General features: G+C 40.8%; 1 protein-coding gene across 2 annotated transcripts in view; it reads right to left on the reverse strand.

Moving 5' to 3' along the window:
* The window catches only part of LOC129819034 (zinc finger and BTB domain-containing protein 16-A-like), a 125,531-nt gene extending 124,908 nt beyond the window's left edge, over positions 1-623 (reverse strand). Inside the window, exon 1 of one of the 2 annotated variants that reach the window (XM_055875559.1) lies at positions 499-623. The gene's annotated coding sequence lies outside the window, so the exon portion shown is untranslated. The remainder of the gene's footprint in view (positions 1-498) is intronic. The other variant, XM_055875541.1, reaches the window with a different exon arrangement.
* Positions 624-15,889: the final 15,266 nt, after the last annotated feature.

Here is a 15,889-nt window from a genome sequence, read left to right on the forward strand (position 1 = left end):
ATAAGAGCGGCATAAGGTGTCAGCGTACTGTATTCTCAATTCAACAGAAACACTATTTCCAGAATAAACCACATGGACGAACGTCACCCTGTCTGATTCGCAATGTAAGCCTCAGACCTCACGTTCTCCTGTTGCGATCTCCCGAATACTAAAACAGACAATTACGTCAACCTAACATCTTTACATGGCCAATGAAGCCCAAGTGTTCATGGAAACTTAAACACCTTTCGTCCGCTCAGACTTTTGGCTTTATTTGACAGCTAAACACATGCAATTTAAAACACTTCCGCGCAAACAGGAATTGATACATCAACTTTCCTTGCCACATTGTAGCGCTATAGGAACTGTAACTTGATGAGGGTTGAAGTGAGGATAGCAAACATACTATTAAAGCATTCACAATGTGAGAGTACACAGGAAAAACAACTGTAAGCATGCAGAGAAGCGGGTCTGTCTGTCACTGTAACATGAAAGCTGCGCGCTTTCATCAGTACTCACCTAAATTGCACGTTTTGATTCCGAATGTGTGGTTATTGGGCTACAGCATAGTAACGCAGTTCACAGTGCCCGCTCTCACACGCACTAACTCCTCTGTTCTTTCGGGTTAGCAAATCAACACAATGGTGACGTCAACGAACCGAGTCACTCTTCCCTCTCTTGAATCCATGCAAACACTGCGAAAGTGAGACACCTAGGGGGCTGCCGATTTTTTTACGTGTAGGCAGTAGGTGAATTATAGGAACTGATACAATTATCAGTGATGATGATAATATTAGGTTATTGTATTTTTCTTTATTTAACTAGACAAGTCAGTTAAGAACAAATTCTTATTTTCAATGGCGGCCTAGGATAAGTGCCTTGATCAGGTGCAGAACGAAATATTTTTACTCCGTCAGCTCGGGGATTCGATCTCATAACCGCAGGTTTCTGGCCAAACGCACTTACCACGAGGCTACCTACCTAGTGTAATCTTCGAAAGTTCGAAATCATTATATTATTAGGTAACCCATATAGTAAGAGAAAATAGTACATGCAGAATATTGAGGATAATTGTCCAAGAAAGTGTATGAATAATGAATACAAATATATACTGATGAAAAAATAGATATCTATCTACTTTATCAATTATCAAAATCTAACATTTATAGTCCGTTTATTTTGCCCCACCAGTGCCACTTGACTACAGCTTGAGTTTTTACAACTTCTTGGCTTGTAGCCAACAGTCGTTGAGCTGTCTACAGTAGGCCTATTGGGAGTTACAAGGTATAGGCTGCTGTATGCCCTCAAACACACTCACTGCTACTGTATCAGTACAATAATAACGACTGACCCATTGTGTTTTAAACTGCGATGGGAAAACTTGTTTTATACTGTAATAGCCCCTAGGCTATAACTAGTTGAGCTGGACCAAGAAATACCAGTCTGTACGTGTGTTACATAGTATTTGCATTTTAACATGCATAGCCAGGCACACAATAGAGAAGGTGGGCCTATCATTTTTTGAAAAGACACAGTATTTTGCTAATTGTGGTAGCAATATTTTTGTAATTTTCAAATGTTTTCAAATATTTTGTTCATATGAATTGACTACTGCAAGATGCTGCCAAACCCATAATGTTATGGGAAGAATGTGGTTGTCATTAACTAAACCAAAATAATAACATATTCTATTATTTACCAAATTGTCAAAATGTCCCCAAAATTGTGTGCAGAAAATAGTTTCTCATTAGTTACATTTAACATCTAGCTAGCATGTTGAATCCCCTCACACAAATCAAGCCACAAGCAACAGGTCTGTCATTTCATACTGACCAATGGTTGCAAAAATATATTAAGATGGAAAACATGAGATAGATGTGGATCGTAAGTAGAGTATTTTAATGTGCAGCGGTGCATGGCGAGTTTTTAGCTCCATCTGTGTGAGGATCACAGAATGCTTCATCACCTTCGAGCTGCATGCTGTGCTGGCTTACCCATGGATCAAGAAAAAAGGCACTGCCTTAATCTCCATTTAATCCCCATTTTACTGGGGGAAAGGAAATAAAGTGGTAAAGTATAACACTATATTATTATCACTCCACTAAAACAATACAGAGGTTGCTGTTAAATGTTGTTTGTGTAACTCTAATGTGATATGGACTTGCCAGCATATGGTGTGACTGTGTAACTGTCCAAGCAAATGGTCTAGTGGTAATTTAAAGGGATAGTTCACCCAAATTACAACATTATATATTGGTTTCCTTAACCTGTATGGAAAAGGTATGACAGCAATCCATGCTTGAGTTTTGTTTACCTAGCCACTGTTTCAAATGCAAACGTTATAGCATTTCTGGCACAAATCCAATACAAGTCAATGGTTTTTATGGTGCATTCGGAAAGTATTCACAGTTTGTTACGTTATAGCCTTATTCTAAAATGTATGAAATTTTTTTTCCCCTCATCATTCTACACACATTACCTCATAATGACAAAGGTACTTTGTTGAAGCACCTTTGACAGCGATTACAGCCTCAAGTCTTTTTGGGTATGACACTACAAGCTGGGCACACCTGCATTTGGTGAGTTTATCCCATTTTCCTCTGCAGATCCTCTCAAGCTATGTCAGGTTGGATGGGGAGCGTCGCTGCACAGCTATTTTCAAGTCTCTCCAGAGATGTACGATCAGGTTCAAGTCTGGGCTCTGGCTGGGCCACTCAAGGACATTCAGAGATTTGTCCTGAAGCTACTCCTGCGTTGTCTTGGCTGTGTGCTTCGGGTCGTTGTCCTGTTGGAAGGTGAACCTTTGCCCCAGTCTGAGGTTCTGAGTCCTCTGAAGCATTCTTTCACCAAGGATCTCTCTGTACTTTGTCTGTTCATCTTTCCCTCGATCTTGACTGTAAAACATCCTCCCAGCATGATGCTGCCATCACCATGCTTCACCGTAAGGATTGTGCCAGGTTTCCTCAAGATGTGATGCTTGGCATTCAGGCTAAAGAGTTTAATCTTGGTTTCATAAGACCAAAGAATGTTATTTCTCATGGTGTTAGAGTCCTTTAGGGGCCTTTTTTCCAACTCCAAGTGGTCTGTCATGTGCCTTTTACCCGAGAGTGGCTTCCTTCTGGCAACTATCATAAAGGCCTGATTGGTGGAGTGCTGCAGAGATGGTTGTCCTTCTGGAAGGTTCTCCCATCTCCACATAGGAACTCTGGAGCTTTATCAGAGTGACCATTGGGTTCTTGGTGACCTCCCTGACCAAGGCCATTCTCCCCTAATTGCTCAGTTTTGCCGGGGGGGCAGCTCTAGGAAGAGTATTGGTGGTTCCAAACATCTTCCATTTAAGAATGGAGGCCACTGTGTTCTTGGGGACCTTCAATGCTGCAGAAATGTTTTGGTACCCTTCCCCAGATCTGTGCCTCTACACAATCCTGTCTCGAAGCTCTACTGACAATTCCTTCGACCTCATGGCTTGGTTTTTGCTCTGACATGCACTGTCAACTGTGGGACCTTATATAGACAGGTGTGTGCCTTTCCAAATCATGTCCAATAAATTGAATTTACCATAGGTGGACTCCAATCAAATTGTAGAAACATCTCAAGGATGATCAACGGAAACAGGATGTTCAATTCGAGTCTCATAGCAAAGGGTCTGAGTACTTATGTAAATAAGGTATTTCTGTTTTTTTATTTTTAAAACATTTGCATTATGGGATATTGTGTGTAGATTGATGAGGACAAACATTTATTTAATCAGTTTTAGAATAAGGCTGTAACTTAACAACATGTGGAAAAGGGAAGGGGCCTAAATACTTTCCAAATGCACTGTATATTAGCGTTTTCACACTTCACGGCTAACTGTCCATCTTTAAAAGTCAAATGCAGCCGTTTTTATCTCAATATCAAATCAGTACTGGGTAACAAGTACCTTACTGTAAATGTTTTTAATAAAAATGGTAAAAAGATAATAATTAATTGCTTTTTAGCAAAGAGCAATTTCTCAAGCAAGAATTTTGTAAGGACTGTCTGAGAGTGGTCTGAGTGGGGAGGGGGAAATTGAAAACTAGTTGTTATTTGCAGAGAGCTTTGGAACTTTCTTTCTTATTGGTATATTAGCTAATTTGGGCTCCCAAGTGGCTCAGCGGTCTAAGGCACTGCATCTCAGTACTAGTGGTGTCTCTACAGACCCTGGTTTGATTCCAGGCTGTATCATAACTGGCCGTGATTGGGAGTCCCATAGTGTGGAGCACAGTTGGCACAGTGTTGTTAGGGTTTGGCTAGGGTAGGCCATCATTGTAAATAAGAATTTGTTTTCAACTGACTTGCCTAGTTAATTAAAGGTTAAATAAAATACATTTAAAAAATGTACCTGCCTTGTAATGTCACCAGGCAGGCCACAACACCATCCGACCAAAGCAGGCGGACATTTCAGGTGGTCTTTTCAAGCAGCTCCTATACTAAAATGGCATTATCATAATTTTACAAAATTATTCCAACCTCATAGTGTGGAAATATATATAAAACACAGGAAAATCACATTTTTGACTACACTTGACTTTTATGAACATGGGACAGAGTGTGAATAGTGTGTAAATATATATCTTCTTCAGATAGTCTGGGGGAAAAAACCTGAAAGAAAAAAATATCAAATAATCTTGAGACATACCCTTTAACCCTAGTTTGTGTTGATAAATTAATTCATTTTCATTTCACTAGCAGACCGTGGTTGGGGCTTATCTGTGCGATATTGGGGAGTGATAGTGACTTTCCACAGTAATTGACAGTTTTCTCATTCAAAGTAACGGGTTAATTACGGTGATAAGCCCAAATCCCGGTTGATAAACAGAGATAATCAGAGCAATCAGAATTATTGAACACAGAATAAATACCAGATTTGTCCTGAAGAGAGCACGAGAGGGATTGGCTGTCAAACTAATCACGAGTGTCTGAAATCATTCATTTCCTCGTAGCCATTTCTCTCTTGCATTTGTTTGTCTAGTCAGTATCAATATGGCTGACGAGTGTCAATGTTTCCACCTCAGAAACGGTTTCAGGTGCGCACGCACGCACGCACGCACGCACGCACGCACGCACGCACGCACGCACGCACGCACGCACGCACACACACACACACACACACACACACACACACACACACACACACACACACACACACACACACACACACACACACACACACACACACACACACACTGAGACTGAATGGCCTTTTTTTACACTTGTGTAAATCTGGGGGCTTCTCCGGGACTGGAGCCTGCCTCTCTGACCCCTGACCCCAACCTCTGACCACCAGTGGATTTAGTCCTAAACACATGTGCTGAAGCCAACAACTCTTTCTCAGTGACTCTTCTCTAAAACCAACAACAGTATGAAATCAAATAATAGTAACGAGCAACATATCTTACATGCATTCATTTAATTTCAAATCAACAAAGATTTTCGTAAAACAAAAATAATTGTTTTCTCTATTTACCAATCTCTATCATGCTACACCATAGTTTAATGTGGAACTTACTTTTAAAAAAAGCCTTTCTGGGTTTATGTACAGGGATAGCCTCAAGACTATAACATAGTCTATGCATTTCACATGAAACACTTGATGTTGTCCTATATTTCATAACCAGGTAAGTCAGTTAAGAACAAATTCTTATTTACAATGACAGCCTAGGAACAGTGGGTTAACTGCCTTGTTCAGGGGCAGAATGACAGATTTTTACCTTGTCAGCTCGGGGATTTGATCTAGGAACCTTTCGGTTTCTGCCCCAACGCTCTAACCACTAGGCTACTTGCCACCACAAATTGCTCTATAATCATAAAAAACAAACAAAAATCTATAAAAAAAACCAACAACACTCAAAATGTATATTTGTTTGTCAAGTTGGTTGCAGAATTCCTTGTAGGCTATTCAAATCAAATCAAATCAAATAAAATTGTATTAGTCATATGCGCCGAATACAACAGTTACTTACAAGCCCCTAACCGACAGTGCAGTTTCACTGTCCTTCCTTTAACAGTGGTCTTCTTCCTTTAGGTTAGGTTAATGGGTGACCTAGGTGTTTTGTTTACCAAGTGCATATTTACCCATCCATTCTAAGGCTTCAGCCTTCACCTGGCTGGTCAGTAGACAAAGTGCCTCAGTTAAGATGATCCCTAATCAATACTGTTCGCCTTGTCAGACCAGAAGAATGGCAGTTGTACAAACAAGGCTGCTTGGTCAGTTTCGGGTGACAAGTATAATGACGTTAGTTGAGGAAGTATAATAATGTTGCTGAAACATGATCAGTGCGTTTTGACAATGTTGGCAACAGGGAAACTATAAAAGCACTCTGGAAAAGTCTGGAAAATAAAAGCCTATTGTCCTCACCCCCAACATTTTCAGAAAGTTTCCGTTCTCTATCACCACTTAGCTAGATCGTCCAAATCTCCCTCTGACCATTAGATAAACTGTCACAATTTGCATGTCATATTTTGTGGAAATAGATATGGGTTAATAAGTAATTAATGAAGTGCTGCAGGCTTGTAGTGAACACACTTCCATCATCATATGTCTGGATGTGCAAATGTCTGGGCTGAGGCGTGGGGAAAGAACCAATCAGCATTGGCTTAAAAAAACAAATAAAGGCTGAAAAAGACCACAGGTTGACAGTTTGTAATATAAGTGGGTTTGGAAAGAGATCAGAGCATTTATTGACTATATTACTCATAGTGGGATTATGAAAGTTAAACCCTGGATGTAAGTAGACAGTTGCTCAATCCACATAGACATGTAGGCAGATGCCAATGAAAGGCTAGTTCAGTTCAAGACACTATGTTGAGGTGAGAGAGGGTATGTGTGTCTGTGTTCATGTCTGTTTGTGCATGGCTACATGAATGTCCAGTTAGGGGTTAGAACAGTAGATCAGTTTGTCTTCCTGACTGCGACATACCAAGTTGGGTGTTTTCAGTGTTCTATCCAGAGCATGGTATTTCTCTATTTATACCAACACTCCATGATGACTCACTACTGCTTTGAACACTGGTTCCCAAGAAGAGATTAGAAAAGAGGAAAGCTAATAATGAAAAGATCATAAACGACATAAAAGGACAGAGAGATAACGTTCTCTAATAGACTCACACTGTCGTCTTCTCGGGTACAGTAAATCCATACCTGTCTCAGGATAGTTTATGTTATCAATGCACTTCTCTGACCAAACTTCTCTGCTTTAAGCGGTCTCACCCACCTAATTAAATAGATAATGTAATGGGTCTCCATGGTCTCACCATCAATCCTCCATCCATGTGAGGGAGGGAGAGGAGGAGACTCAACTGACCCCACACTGTTGTCAAGATTGTACAGCGCCGTAGTTTCAATAACGTTTCTCAAATATGCCTTTCTAATTGAATTCCCCACACTAATTAACCACAGGAAGTGATTTCATTTGTCTTTGACAGGTGATAGGCAGACAGAGGGACTGGAGAGCACCAAACCCACGCCAAACCCACACAAAACCCACGCCAAACCCACGCCAAGCCCAGATAATTGCTTCATTAATAATTAACATATTTAAACCCATTTAAACACTTCACTGGTGTTAGCTGAGCTCTTTGGCTGGTTGGACTAAGCCAATCAGGGAACAATAAATGTGCTCTGAGGGGATATAACTCAATCTGCGTTCAAAAAAGATAAATTCTTCTCCCAGGGCTCTCACAGACTGAGGCACTGAGATGTCTTTAGGTTTGACTGTTCGCTAGTACTACAAAGACAACGGTCCAATGGGAGCGCCTCACCAAGGCGATGGTTAGGAATGTGGCCTATCCAATAAATGGGGAGTTTACGGAAGTTCAACCAGAGAGACCATGTGACTAATTAGTCAGCACCATAGCACCCTGATTCAATGCACATCATTTGAAGGGACCCATGCCTTCCCAACTCTAAGCTGTTCTTGTGTTTGTGTTCCAGATCATTCTCAGACATATGACATTTACATTTTTGTCATTTAAATCGATTGTGATGACCTGGTTGAACTAACTCAAAAACTGTAAGGACGATGCATTTCTCTTGAAACTTTGCATTATAACTACAGATCTATAACTACAGTTTAACTTTCTTCAACCAAATATGACAGTAAATGGACCAATAGTTTCTTATAGTAGTTATTGTCTTTCAGTGGTGGCATGGGCCTTGTAAGTGCCCGTTAGTGTTCCAATAGACTAATTACTGTTTTAGTGAGAGCGCCACACTAGAATTATGCCCAGAGAGAGGGAGTCAATTAGTAGTTGTTATGATCTACGATAAGCCTGAAAATTAGCCACTTGCTGCATCTGTTGCATGGATGATAATCAAGAAGAGACCAGACATTAATATTCCCACTAAATAAATACACATCTAATCTGATGACATCACAGTAATGGCTAATGGGGTTCAATGTTAAATGGACACAAAAGCGAAAAAATCATCAGAGCTGCTTGTGAAAAAGAACATGCATTTAGAAATGGAGACTAGGTGGCACTTTATTTACAATCCTAATGGAATTGTAATTGTGCTTTATTCACTGATTTACAAAGACACCAAATAGTATTCATTTGGTAATTATCTCGTAATTTAACAATTTAATTTCATAAGGCAGAATTCTTTCTATGATATACACAAAAAATATCCATTGTCATGTGAGGCCAGTTATTTCTGACAGGTAGTCATAGAGACACATCAACAGTACATGCCTGTCACGTCCTGTCCTAGATGAGTTCTTTCTCTTTCTCTGTCCCTCTCGCTCTTTCTCTGTCTCTCTGTCTCTCTGTCTCTCTGTCTCTCTCTCTCTCGGTCATTCTCTCTCTCTCCCCTTTACCTCTCCTATACCTTTTTCCACATGGTCGGTCCACCAACCTATTTCGTATCTCAGAGATGCTCCTCTGTTGGCTAATGAGAATTTGAGGTCCTTTCAGGAGTTGGGCTGCCTTTCACAGAAGGAGCCCTGGGTCCCTTGCTTGGTCAAGGGCCCAATGAATACCAAGCCCATTAAAATGCGGATCCCTGGAGTTCTCTTTCAGCGAAAATGTTATAAAATGTATTTCACGTGTATGTCTCCGCCCCATACAAACAATAGGGACCCAATAGAAGGCAAGTTAAATATGCTGCAGATTGTGTTTGTAAATTATGTGACGTGTCAATATAGCATTGTGTGACACCTACTATCAAACGCACACAGAAATAAATCATAGACATAGTCGTGTTTATCTTGTACATACACTGAGTGTACAAAACATTAGGAACACCTGCTCTTTCCATGACATAGACTGACCAGGTGAAAGCTATGACCCCTTATTGATGTCACTTGTTAAATCCACTTCAATCAGTGTAGATGAAGGGGAGGAGACATGTTAAATAATTATTTTTAAACCTTGAGACAATTAAGTCATGGATTGTGTGTGTGTGCCATTCAGAGAGTGAATTGACAAGACAAAATATTTAAGTGCCTTTGAATTGGGTATGGTAGTAGGTGCCAGGCGTATTGTTTTGAGTGTGTCAAGAACTGCAAAGCTGCTGGGTTTTTCACGCTCAACAGTTTCCCGTGTGTATCAAAAATGGTCCATCACGCTGTGGAATGCTTTCAACGCCTTGTAGAATCCATGCGCAGACAAATTGAGGCTATTCTGAGCGCAAAAGGGGGTGCAACTCAATAAGGTGTTCCTAATGTTTTGTACACTCAGTGTATAACACACACACATGCACAGAGTCACATCTAAGACATCACGCTGACATCTATTTTTAACTGACAAAGTCCTTATTTACAAATCAGTTTGTTATCCACTTGTATTTCCAACTATAATGAAAAACCTGGAGGACAATCAAAGGTCAGAAGTCCATTTCACCACCTCAGCCTCAAGTGTCCCTGAGCGATATCCATGTGGAAAGTTAGAACTATGGAGGCCTGGAGGGTCCATCCATGTGGTCTTTTTCCTTGGACCACTTGAGATAAAACTGTTCTGTGGGATGTCTTGCATAGCTCCATTCTCTAGGAGTGCATCCACTCTTTCAGCTGGGCAGACCAAGAGAAAGGGGCCAGGGCCAAACTAAGAATGCCCATTAGCCAATGAGTGGTTGGTCGTGGAGTACTGCGCATTCCTCGGTGCTGTGAAAGCAGTAGGTATATGTGTGTGTGTGTCTCTCTGTCCCCCCCCCCCCCTCTCTCTCGCTCACCCAGTGTAAGAACCCAGCTGTTCCCAGTGGAGCAGAATTCCAAAACTTCCCCAGTGGAGGTAGTCAAGCCCTCTTCTCCATAGTGCTTAACCACTGGACCGATGGCAAACAACAGAGTAATCATATTACAGTGTTCCTGGGAAAGAAGGACAGCTAGCCACAGGGAAGCTCCTTTGGTTAATCCCTGGCTTTGCTCTCTCTCCCTTTTTCATCCCAGCCTTTCAGAACAGTTCTGGAGACGGAGGATCCTTTAACCGCTCAAGGATGTCGGCTCCACTACCCCGGATCCCCCCCCTCCTTAGTCATTCACCTGGATATACAGTAAGAGTACACATACACACTGTCTGTCCAGCGGCACATACAGTATACACTCTTAGGGTTCCAAAAGGGTTGTTCAGCTGTCCCTATAGGAGAACCCTTTTTGGTTCCATGTAGAACCCTCTGTGGAAAGGGTTCTACATGGAACCAAAAAGGGTTCTTCATAGGGTTCTCCTATAGGGACAGCCGAACAACCCTTTTAGGTTCTAGATAGCACCTTTTTTTCTAAGAGTGTAGAGGTGACTGATGTTCAATGAACGCTGTGAAAACAAAGATGCGTGTTTGCAGTGACCACTCTGCTGGACTTAATACACATTTTCAACAACTTTTACATTCATATTTACATAAACACTTCTGTACACAAATACACTGTACTGTAAATATATTTTAGGACTGAGCACACCCAAAAACACACGCACACGCACACACAGACAGTGTGCTGTCAGGTCAGGAAGTACTTCTGCAAGACGTTGCCCTCTACATCTCATTTGCCATTATATTTGGGTCCCTTCATCACCTGTGCTCTATTTCTCTACACCCCATTGACTGCACACCACATAGCCTTATTATCAATAATTAATATGCATGATAAATCACCTCTAATTAAACACATTAGCGGGACACGGGTGTAGATTTACCACCCCTGAACCACGTCCAGTGGTATTAAAATGAGCCTGATGCTCATTAAATATACATGAGGAAGCCACTGTCTGAATAATAAACAAAACCCATAATAGAGCCTCTACTGTTACACAGGGGAGATGCAGGGAGGAAGGAGGTGACACTGGAACTTCTCCAGCACTCTGATTGAATTAGACTGTAAGTGATAGTAGAAACCAGGTATCTGTCTAGAATAGAAAAGTATACTAGAATATGGAATAGTTCTTAGTAGCATGTACTCCTCCATATGTTACAATGGAGATATGTATTTTTGCTTGGGTGGAGTTTGGGTCATTGGAAAGTCAATCAAGGGTAGCGTGGGAGAAGTCCCTCAAATATTTACAATGGAAATTTGTCTTTTTGCTCTGCTTGCAAAACTTAAACATATACCATACTTAGGAGGAGTACAACGTCAGTTGCAATGTTGATCCCCTGGAGCTATTTACCTTCTGGGATAGTAGGATGGCTATGATGTACATTGGAGACTCAGGGACTGTGTGTGGGGAGCATATGGATCTCTTTAGTAAACGTGGGACGAGTAAATGCAAAAAAGAGGAAATCAGCTAGCCACCATTAACTTTCTCTTCTCTGCCTTCATAGAATTCATGCCTCCTGCACAATTGACCCACCGGTACCACCAAAGCACCTAGATACAGTACATACTTTACTGTAAGACAAACAGCTTCCTCGTTCCTAACCATAACGGTATGTGCAAAATCTACCCTAAGGGGAAGGACAAAACCTTTCCCCTACGTCACATATTCAAAACAGCCAAATGCCATTTGATGTACAAGTTACAGTATGTACATTCTTTGAAGTATGTCACCATCACCAGACATAACTCACCTTGTGTTATCCATATGTTATAGCCACGGGGTGTTACTCAACAGGAGCCATATACTGTATGAATGACTTACGTACTGTTTCCTGAAAGTTGGCCGTGTGATATATGACATGATGTGCCATCCACTACACAGGAGCTGATGTCATGTCACATGTCTGCTGTCGTTCTGAGGCATATGCTGTTTAGTAGTGATTCATAAACCCTTTCTGACAGTGTAGGGACTTTTTAATGCAGTGGGACTGCACACAGACCACTCATGCTTGATGAGAGTATCTGTTTAATGTACCACAACAGCTTATAACAATATCTTGGAATATTGACACATTGGTGATCTTTATGTTTGACCTCTTTTGATGGAGGATTTCATGCATGCTGTGAGAGTTTCTGCTGGCTGAATATGCAGTTCTTTGTTGTAGTTGTTATCATACCATCATCATCAGCAGCAGCTTGGAATCCAACCCTCCGTGGCCACATCTCAAGACCATGACAAATATAGTAATCATCAAGTAAGCATCCGTTGCTTCTGTTCAATGACACAAATTGCAACTGAATATCCCACCTATAAACAACAATGTTCAAACAGTCAAACTGCGACTCTTACAAAGCAGAGCCGTGAACACAGTGTTTAAAGGAAGCGAGGGTATAATTACACTCCTTTCATGTGTGTACCTGTAGCGTGGCCTTCTCTCCCTCACTCTCTGGCCGGAGCAAGAGAGTGGGCAACAATACTGCCAGCTGCGGCCACACGCTGTGAGCAAAAGCCATTCATTTCCAGAGGACTTTTTGTTCCGACTAGGAAGTGAAGTGGGGAGTTATTTCTTTAAAGAAGCCCCCTGGAATAGTTATGATCAAAAACTGGTAGCCTAAGAATCTGTCTGAACGCACCTGGGATTTTAAGAAAACAGCTCATATCAGAATAACAGTTTGCATAGCATATACAGTTGCCATAATATGGTGGGAAGGTTAGTGTTAGGACATAGACAAACACACTATCCAGGTTACATTTCCACACTCCCGGGAACATTCTCAAAACATTAGCTATGATTCCCATTAAGTTCTAGTTGGGGTTTTATTTAACATTAGGATGATACAAAACATTTTTTTTGATAACACAATCTTTAAAAATAATAATAATTATGCTTTAAATTAAATATCCTTGGAATGTTCTCCTAACATTCATTAAAATGTTGTACGCATAAAATCTGTAACAACCACCACAGAACATTTCCCAAAAGTTCTCATTAAGCTTCCAGGTAATGTACTAACACAATGTACCAGTAATGCTTTCCCAGCAAACCAAAATTAGTTATGTGAAAGTTCCCAGAACATTCGTTAGGTTGTGGCAAATGTTCTCATAACATAAAAACTGTTCAGTTGTGCTGATGATGATACAATGTTTGTATAAAACATTTACCTGATGATGCAAGAACGTTCCCAGAACACATTTTTTCTGTTCTTCAGAATTTTTTATTAGGTTGTGGGAACAGTCTGGTGGGAACATTGTGGGGACATCACAAAAGATATGTTCCCAAAACACAAACAACTTTCCAGTTGTGCAGATGATTTTACAATGTTTATTTTAGGGTATAAAAAAATGCATCTGATGTTACAAGAACATTCCCAGAGCACATTTAGTCTGTTCTTTAACAAGTCACATAATAAGTTGCATGGACACACTGTGTGCAATAATTGTGTTTAACATGATTTTTGAATGACCTCATCTCTGTATCCCACACTTACAATTATCTGTAAGCTCCCACAGTCGAGCAGTGAATTTCAAACACAGATTCAACCACAAAGACCAGGGAGGTTTCCAATGCCGAAAACACGGATTCAACCACAAAGACCAGGGAGGTTTCCAATGCCTCGCAAAGAAGGGTACCTATTGGTAGATGGGTACAAATAAAACAAATCTGACATTGAATATACATTTGAGCATGGTGAATTTACTAATTACAATTTAGATGGTGTATCAATACACCAAGTCACTAAAAAGACACAGGCGTCCTTCCTATCTCAGTTGCCGGAGAGGAAGGAAACTGCTCAGGGATTTCACAATGAGGCCAATGGTGACTTTAAAACAGTTACAGAGTTTAATGAATGTGATAGGAGAAAAGGGAGGGTGGATCAACGACATTGTAGTTACTCCACAATACTAACCTCAATTGACAGAGGGAAAATAAGGAAGCTTGTAGAGAATAAAAATATTCCAAAACATGCATTTGTTTGCAAAACGGCACTAAAGTAATACTGCAAAAAATGTGGTTAAGCAATTCACTTTTTGTCCTGAATACAAAGTGTTAGGTTCGAGTTAAAACCAATACTACACAATACTTGTACCATTCTCCATATTTTCAAGCATAGTCGTGGCTGCATCATCTCATGGGTATGCTTGTAATCGTTAAGGACTGGGGAGTTTTTCAGGATAAAAAAGAAACGGAATGGAGCCAAGCACAGGCAAAATCCTAAAGGAAAACCTGGTTCAGTCTGCTTTCCATCAGACACTGGGAGATAAATTCACCTTTCACCAGGACAATAACGTAAAACACAAGGACAAATCTACACTGGAGTTGCTTGCCAAGAAGACAGTGAATGTTCTTGAGTGGCAAAGTTACAGTTTTGACTTAAATCTAAGGCAAGACCTGAAAATGGTTGTCTAGCATTGATCAACAACCAATTTGACAGAGCTTGAAGAATTTAGAAAATAGAAAAAATGGGCAAATGTTGCACAATCCAGGTGTGGAAAAGTCTTAGAGACTTACCCAGAAAGACGCACAGCTGGTCCTTCTACAAAATATTAACTCAAGGGTGTGAATACTTATGCGAATGAAATATTTCTGTATTTAATTTTCAATACATTTTCACTTTGTCATTATGGGGTATTGTGTATAGATGTTTTTGTGTTTTTTTCTCCATCCATTTTGATAAATGTAACAACATTTTGAAGAAGTCTAGGGGTATGAATACTTTCTGAAGGCACTGTATAGTGTGTATATACAGTACAGTCTTGAGATTGCGCACAGAGCCAGTGCAAGATAGGGTCAGCGCAGATAGTCCAGGTAACCAATAATGAACTATTTAGCAGTCTTATGGCTATTTGGTAGCATTTGCTTGATAGTAGCAGAGTGGACAGTCTATGGCTTGGGTGGCTCGAGCCTTTGGCAATTTTTCGTCCGTTCCTCTGACACCGCCTGATATAGAGGTCCTCGATGGCAGGAAGCTCGACCCCAGTGATATACTGGGTTGTCTGCACCACCCTCTGTTGTGCTTTGCGGTCTAAGGTGGTGCATTTGCCATTACACGAGGTGATGCAGACAGTCAAGATGCTCTTGATGGTGCGGCTGTAGAACTTTTTGAGGATCCAAGGGCTCATGACAAATCTTTTCATTCTCCTGAACGGGAAGAGGTGCTGGTATGCCCTCTTCATGACTGTGTGGTGTTTGTGGACCATGTTAAGTCCTTAATGATGTTTACCCAGTATGGTTCAGTTTTGTAGTTGTGCATTTGTTGACAAAGTCTGTAGCAGGTTTTTGTGTTGAGTTAGCATGCTAGGAGAGGTTTGCAGCAGTGTTAGTGTGAGTTTCAAGTTAGCTGATGGCTCTGGTCAACAGAAATGTTTGGTGTTGCTGTGCCTGCCATGGTAGTACATTTTTTGCAGTTGGTAGTCATAAGCAACTGTAGGGGTGATGAGGTGTTTTGCTCGTGGGCTGGAAACATTTTGTTGACTGTTTTGGCTATGGTTTTAGTAGCTTTTGCTAGTCCTGTTTGCAGGATTATATTTCCCAGTTTGGAGTCTGTAGGAAATGGCACATGCGTTTGTATTAGTGCTACGTTAGTGGCTAACTGTGGCTATGGTTTGTAGCTTTTGTGCATGGCATGGTGGTTTGGTTTTTGCC

This window comes from Salvelinus fontinalis, chromosome 2 (genome assembly GCF_029448725.1).
Source record: "Salvelinus fontinalis isolate EN_2023a chromosome 2, ASM2944872v1, whole genome shotgun sequence".
In the NCBI taxonomy this organism is placed as follows: domain Eukaryota; kingdom Metazoa; phylum Chordata; class Actinopteri; order Salmoniformes; family Salmonidae; genus Salvelinus; species Salvelinus fontinalis.